Here is a 7,753-nt window from a genome sequence, read left to right as displayed (position 1 = left end):
AAAAAATTAATTTTTTTTATTTTTTTATTTTAAATTAATTTTTTTTTAAAAGAAAGATTTATATGCAAACCTAAGCTTTAAATGAGGAGTTTGAATTGATCATATTAAATAATCAAATCTAAGCTCTAATACTACTTGTTGGAAGAAAGATAGGTTTGATATAAGATCAAAAATAGTAATACAAAATTAAAAACTCAATAACAAGAAAAAGATTGAGAGAAAAGTATATTTTTATTAAGTGTTTCTCTCTAAACTCTCTTAGCTATTATCTCTCTGTGTGCTACTTAATAATGTTGAATTACAAGTTTTTTTCATAGGCATCAAATCCTAAACAATCAAAGAATTAAACTAATACAAGAAAATTATAATCTAAACAAAAATTATGTTCTACTAACTGAACCGGTCGATTATTTCTCAACTGATTGACTTATTTATTTTATCTAACCAATAAGCTAATTTATTATTCAAAAAAATCAAAAATTAGGTTTAATTATTAAAAAATCATTGTTAAGTAAAAGTTATTGTTAAATTCATACTCTTAATGCTTCAATATTAAACCTATAATATCATGTCAAAAGAATATCATAGCTAAAAAACTTAATTCATGAATGTTTCTTTAAAAATAATTTTATATTACTCCTCCCGCCAACAGCTTCCTGTCTTGGGGAGAAATAACAATGTGTTGTCTTCTTTTATAAAATATATCTGTCTTTGAGGCTGTAGAAGTTATAACAAATCGTGTAATGGCTGCCATTTTTCATAACAAATATGGTGGAGAATGTTGTTTGTTTTGAGGTTCAGCCAAAGAAGACATTGTAGAGGAAGCAGAATTTCCAATTCTTTCTCTTCTGTTACGGCTGCTGGTGATGATGGTTGCAGCTGTGGAAACAAGTGATCTCTGTGTTTCATGGGATTACGCCACAGAATGGCTCCAAAATGGATCTAAGCGACCATGCTTAGTCATCTCTTTTTTTTTGCTAGGTTTTTTTTTCATGAAAATTATTGGATGTTCTTAAAACCCTAATTTGTTATTGATAGGTGATCTAATATTCTTCTTTTACGACAAGTTTCATGGGCTTCCATTCCCTTGGATTTGGCTCCTAGGTTGTGCTAGTTTTGTGCTTTACCAGGGCTCGTATCCTCCTCCTCCTCATAAAATTAAATACTAACAAGTTATAATTTTTCTTTTTCATGATGCATTGCCTTAGAGTGTCTTGTATACCCTAGAATTCTCTAGATGAAGAAAATTAAAATTGAGGAAAAGAATTATATTCAAATCATAGACTCTGTAATTGAAAACTAGGCGCGTCATGGAATAGAATCTTCAACAGTCGAGTTATGATTCATTACAGTGTATGAAGTCTCTAGCTAGTTCAATCTTTCTGGTGCAGTCAGTTCAGAAAACATTATTGGGAGACAAGCCACCTGACGAGTTGCAGAGTTCTCGGCATATGGCCCTCCAATATCACACTGCAGTCACACTGCATGCATGCTCTCAAGTCTCAAGGCCATAAAAAAGTAGCCCCCCAACATTAGTATTTCATCAAACCTGTAAATTCCTCGATGCATATCATAAAAATAATGTTCAAAGCCTGGGATGACAGTGAATCCACAATTCCACACTCTTCTCCCTTTTTTAATGGAGAAAACAACATTAATTTCATTAATGGTGGGATCATCTTCTATTAAAGTGAATTTCTAGAGTATCCAAGGTTATTGCCTGCAAGTGAAGGGTGGTTGAGTTGGGAACATATGGGGCTGGTTTAAGTGGGCAAAGTTAATGCCAAAAATGGCTCAGCACCCATTAATTTGCCACAAAAAAATCCCATGTTGGCTATAGGCTTGCTCTACAAGTCCCTCTATATATCATCAAGTTGTCTCTTGCAAGTGAGCTCCAGCGCCATGGAAGAACTAGCTAGGTTCTGTATCAGAATTTTCCCACCTTTCAAAGGCTGAAATCGAACCCACCATTGCAAAAGATGCCACTTATTACAATATTTGAGAAGAACTGAAAGCTTTCACATCATCACATGATAATCAATAGGAAAAGTACTGTAGGTATTGGTCTGTCACGTGAAGACTATACCCATGCCCAGGAAGAACATAAATGAGCTTGCCATCAGCCATGAGCTCCATAGGTAGTCATTTCCATGGTTGATCTGTGTCCCACGATTCTAGCCCAGCCCACTTGGCTTGCACTCCTTTACTTCAATTTTAAATTATAAAGAAACTGTGCAGTGTGCACCATGGAAAATCTCATTTTTGAAAACTATAATGGAGTCAATTCAAAACACACTATTTTGTGACAAGCCACCTGATGGGGTGCTGTTTTCTCTGTGTGTGGCCCTTCCATCCACAGTGATGCAGGCACACATCCAAGGCAGCCATTTCAACATGATCAGAAAGCTTGTACTGGATTTCTTGTTTAAGCCATAAAGCTTAGGCTACTTTGAGTTATAAACCCCATTTATATGGCCATATTTCTTTCTTCAACTCGTCTAATGATTTGGGAATAGCCATAGATGTCCCCTTCTCTTGAGTCATGTTGACCCTTCGACATTGATACGAACCAACAACTTCAATTTCAGGAATCTCTTTCATGTTCTTTAAGGTGATAATTCAAACATGTATTCTGATATTTTCCCAACTCAAGGAACATACGCAATAAAAAAAATCTAACCAAACTCTTCCACTATTCACCTTAAATTCAAAAAATCATACCAAAGTGATGGAAGAAAAATGGTATGGTATGGTACTTGTCTTTAAGTCCAATCAAAGGCAGGTCCTATAATTTATCTTCGCTATACAATCCAGTGTTATAGTGCTGGACCTTTCAGTCCAATCAAAGGCAAATCATCTTACAATATCTATCAGAAAAATTATTTCTCTTATTTTCCTATAAGATATAAATCTCAATGACGATAATGAAGAAATATTTTTCTTCATTATGGAGTCGATCCAAGTTATACCACGCTTTTTATTAAAACCATTAACGTCATAGTCTCCCACTTTTGATGCACAGTGATGAATTAGGTAAAAACCAATGCCTACGACGGCCAGCTAGCATAGGGTATTGGCTTGCATTTTGGAAGGAATGGATTTATTTGAATGATCATGTTCGAGGCTTCAATTTTCTATTCAACATTAGAGGTTGAAAGGCCTATAAAGTAAATGCCAACAGTCTCTGCTCTTGTTTATTATATTATTAGTAATATTTATAATAAATTAACTAAAATGAAACTCAAAGGCAAGACCTCGTACGTAAGCCTCCCTGCTTTGTAGAGTTTAAGGTCAAGTTCACCTCATACATTAAAGTTTTAGTTAATTAATTAACCCCTTCATTCTCTATTTTGAAAACCTTATGCTTTCCACCTTTTATTTTTCTATTGATGGCATTAATTTTCCATTTGCTACGTTGATTGTTAGCAATTGATCAGTTGATCTTTGATCAATAATAAATGTAAAATGATCAAACAAACCCCTGAAGTTCTTGATAAAGTTCATATATTAAAATTATGATCATGTTTTCTTAAAAGGCTGATTGATTAATTTGTGACGAAGGCAAATTCATAAAATCTAATAGTTCTGATAGAGTTAACTGGGATTTGCCGCTAGTAGATCTTGTAGAAAGTATAGCAAACTCGTTTATGAATCATGGAGCAACCCAATAAAAGATTTGTTAGCATCAAATAAAATATATGACAAGAAAAGTTTACAACATTTGATTTCATAGCTGAATTAAGCTGAAATTTTATCAAATAATTTTAGAATAAGTAAAATTAAATGTTATATTTCTGATGATATAACTGCTTGGTTTAAATTAATAATAACTAAGAACTCTTACGGAATCACAAATATATTATATATAGTTTGTAAAAGAAAAAAGAAAATTGCGAATAAACAACGGATAACAATGTGGGCATTATCAAAAGCTATATAGTTTTTCATAGAGGCTAGAGATAGAATCATGATAGTGTGCAAGAAACAGTCTTGAAAAAACCAGAATGCTTCCATTTGAAAACACAATTCTGAAATGCAGTTTCCTCATTCCATGGCCCTCGTCTGCAGGGTGGAAGTAGTGGCAGATTGTCAAGGCCATCAATTCCCAACTTGACAAGAGGCATCGTCGAAGTCTCCTGCTTAAATTCAAAAAGCTTAATGCATCACCGCGTTTTGACTTGCTTTCGAAGCTTGTGAATAAAGATTTGGAAACGTGGACAGATTTTGCACAACAATTTTGAAGCTGTTTCCCGTCCAACCCAGATGCCAACTTGAAATCAAGAAATTGCTATTTAATTACTGCTCAGAGTCTTGTATCAGGAGATAAATCAAACTAATTTTTTGCATTAAAAGAAATTATTCATCTTACACGAATAGACACATTAACACTTTATTTTTTATATTTATTAACACAAATAATTCCTGATATATTATACATTGCATAGCCTTTTCAATTTATAATTACACTTTTATTTAAATAAAACATATTTAAAAATTTTATATATTTATTTATTTATTTTCTAAAAAATAACCTCACTCCCAGCACAATTGAAAATAACTTTTGTACATTGGTTGATATATATTTATTTATTCATATATTTTAGAATCAGTCTTGATTGATTGATAAGATTGAGGTTGTCCTAAGTCACTGCATTTTGTTATGGAAGCATTTACCTTACTGTTCATATGGTGATTTTTTATTTAGGCGAGTCCGTGAAATACAGAGCAACCAGTTATGCATCTTGCCAGTAGATTATGCAGAAAGTCTTGCATATTTATTTATTAATCAGTGAGAGAGAGTGAAGCTCGAGAGTCATACTAGATAAACAACTTAATAAACAAAAGCTCATAGCTCGAGAGTTATAGCTAGACGAGGTTTGAAAAACTTTTAAATTAAGTTTAGAAAATAATATTTAAGGTAATTTAATTTGTTATTTTTCCTTTTATTTTAGGATTTTTAGCTCAATTTTAATTATTTGTTCTTGCTTATTTAACTTGAAATTCTGATTTTTTTATGAGTTTTTTGATCTAAAGGAGTTATAAACCTTTTTAAAAAGACATAATTAATACATTAAAAAGAAATATTAAGCAATAAAATAAGAGTTAGAGCTGTTCTCATGTTGTTAACCATTTTCAGCCACAATTCTACTTTTCTTTTGCCTGCTATCCTTTTATGTTGTTTTTCGTCTATTCACTTTTATATACCACAAAGAGTTGGTGGAACATTGCCAGAGGCTTGGTATTTTTGTTGCCATGAAGTACAATAATAGTACTGTGGAATTGTGCATTGCTCAATCTAAAATTCCTAAGCTCGCATGAACAGCTTGTGAGCAATATAATGTTGCGGTGACACTGCAATGACCAGCTGATCATGGTAGCCAGTACTAAAGGCCACCAGCTTTTATGCACATGCATGAACCTTTGATTTGGATTGTGTATTTTTTTTTAATTAATATTACATATAATTTAGGGATAATTCACATCACCTTTCCTTTCAACCCTAAAAAAAACTGCAGACTCTTCTGAATAGATTTGGTAGGTTAAGCCATGATGATTTGTAATTAGATCATCTTCAACTAGAGTGATTATTTATTTTTATTTTTTTATCTCCAAGATAGTGGAAGTTGTTCTTCAGGAACATTCCATCATTTTGAAAAAAATTCCCTTAATTATTTTAACTCTCATTCTTTCGTGGTGGGGTCAATCTCCTCTGTGCACGTCGGTATATCCCTGGCCAATTAGATACAATTCTTTGCAATATGATTAATCTTTTCATCAATATCTTATAGCATAAATTCACAGAGTAATGTTATTATTAGAGTGCTTCCTGGTAGTCGGGAGACCAGTAGTGGAAGAGTTCATCAATGCTTCGTGAATTGTTTTGGTGATCCTAAAGTTCAAAGTTCGTATCATTTTTTCCCCTTGTTTTCTGCTGTAACTTGGTTGGGCAAGTCATGCTAGATTGAAAAAAATGTAAAGAAAGTTTTGTTAGGTGGTCTCGAGCCTATTTTCCCCTGAAAAAAAGAGTCGGAGCTGCGATAATCCATTACTCGCCTTGATTGTAGGGTCCAAACTTGTCGGCAAATCAGCTCAGATGCCAATTGTTCGGTGTTCTTGAGCCTATCTCCGCTTCAAAAGCTAACTTGTAAGGTGGGGATTTCCTTTACACTCACTCACAAACCTTTCACCAGCCCTTAATAAATATTTCCACAACCAACGTGGGATAAAACTCAACAAGTTTTGAGTTGAAATATGACTAATGGGTGCTCTTTTTTTTTCTTTTTCTTCTAAAGCATATCATTATTATGATGATTCACATCAGTAAAGCAAATGGGGCAATACCATATATATTGTAGTTTTTGCTGTAGGTCAATGATCCCAAAATTATAACTTCAACCCAACATTTTTCAGTGATATCAAAGCTAATCTCACTACTCGTTTTGGCCCAATGGTGCTAAAAATGAACCCCTACTAGCTTAGCACTCTTGCTTTCCATCCTTTGACAACAACGAGGGTTTAATGGCAATTGACTAGGATATCATCACAGAGAAGAAGCTAGCTAGCGCAGCTAGCTTCTCCCCAATTTATAATTATATGACCATTTGTTCAAAACATTTGCACTTCGGATTGTTGGTTAATCATGCACCTCTTCAACTGTTAATTTAGTGATCCGTGAGATGAGATCAATCGTCCAAATCATGAGCTCTATGAATTAAATGCTCGATCCTTGCCAAATGGAAAGCTAGATGTTAAAATTATTGCTCAAATGTTGGAATAATTTCTTGCTGATCTTGTCATCGATGATGCACGCAAAGGTAGTGCAGTCGGTATAGAATATTTCTTAGAGCTTATCGTCATCTACAAAAAGGAGTGCATTTTCCACTAGTAAAATCGTAGCACTCACTTAGGAGTGGTGCTTTAGGAGTTCTGTCGACCTATAGTATCCCAGATAGGGTAAACGTAATTATCTAGTAATCCTCCAAGAGCTGCTCGGGTGCTTACCTGGTTTGCTACTGGCAGAGTTCAAGGTCGTGATAAAGAAATTCTCAAGAATTGCTACTGGCAGAGTTCAAGGTCGTGATAAAGAAATTCTCAAGAATTAATACACCATTTTGTAACCGAGAAAATAGTACATATATACTTCAATCATTTTTTTTTTATGGATTCTTCCTTAATGCAGGAGATTTTGGGGAACTCAGCTGTCAGGTAAGGTATGAATTTGTTATAATTAAACTACGTGAAATGTATAGTCTAAGTACAAAAGAAAGCTTGGACATATGGATTAAATTAATATCATTTTTTATGAAAATAAATATAATTTTATATCTTACTGTTAAATTATACTTAAATTTTGTTCTACATGCCTTATTTTCTTGTGATTTCACTTGTTATAACCAGTTAAGGTCTAAAAATTTCTCAAATTAAGCTGGGAAGATTTTGTTTTTCAATTTTTAATATTTTTTTAGGGTTTGTTTTCAACATCTATTTAAACAAACAACTTGTTATGTATTTACAACATAAAATTGAGAGCAATCTTTCTCAAATCTTTCTCCTCGTGTGTGAGAAAAAAATCATTTCTAGGGTTCTTCACCCCTATATTGTTTTTTCTTCTTTCTATTTTCCTTTCAAAATCATATTCTATTAAGTTCAGGTTGAGTATGAGTCCGCCATTAACCCTAAATCTTAAAATGCATGGTCCTTCAACACTCTATATGTTAAAAAGAACATGCATTCAATTAGTTGTGGCTTCCAT

The sequence above is a fragment of the Populus trichocarpa genome, chromosome 1 (genome assembly GCF_000002775.5).
Source record: "Populus trichocarpa isolate Nisqually-1 chromosome 1, P.trichocarpa_v4.1, whole genome shotgun sequence".
Lineage (NCBI taxonomy): Eukaryota > Viridiplantae > Streptophyta > Magnoliopsida > Malpighiales > Salicaceae > Populus > Populus trichocarpa.
The sequence above is the reverse complement of the archived record's forward strand: the minus strand, read 5'-3'. Positions refer to the sequence as shown.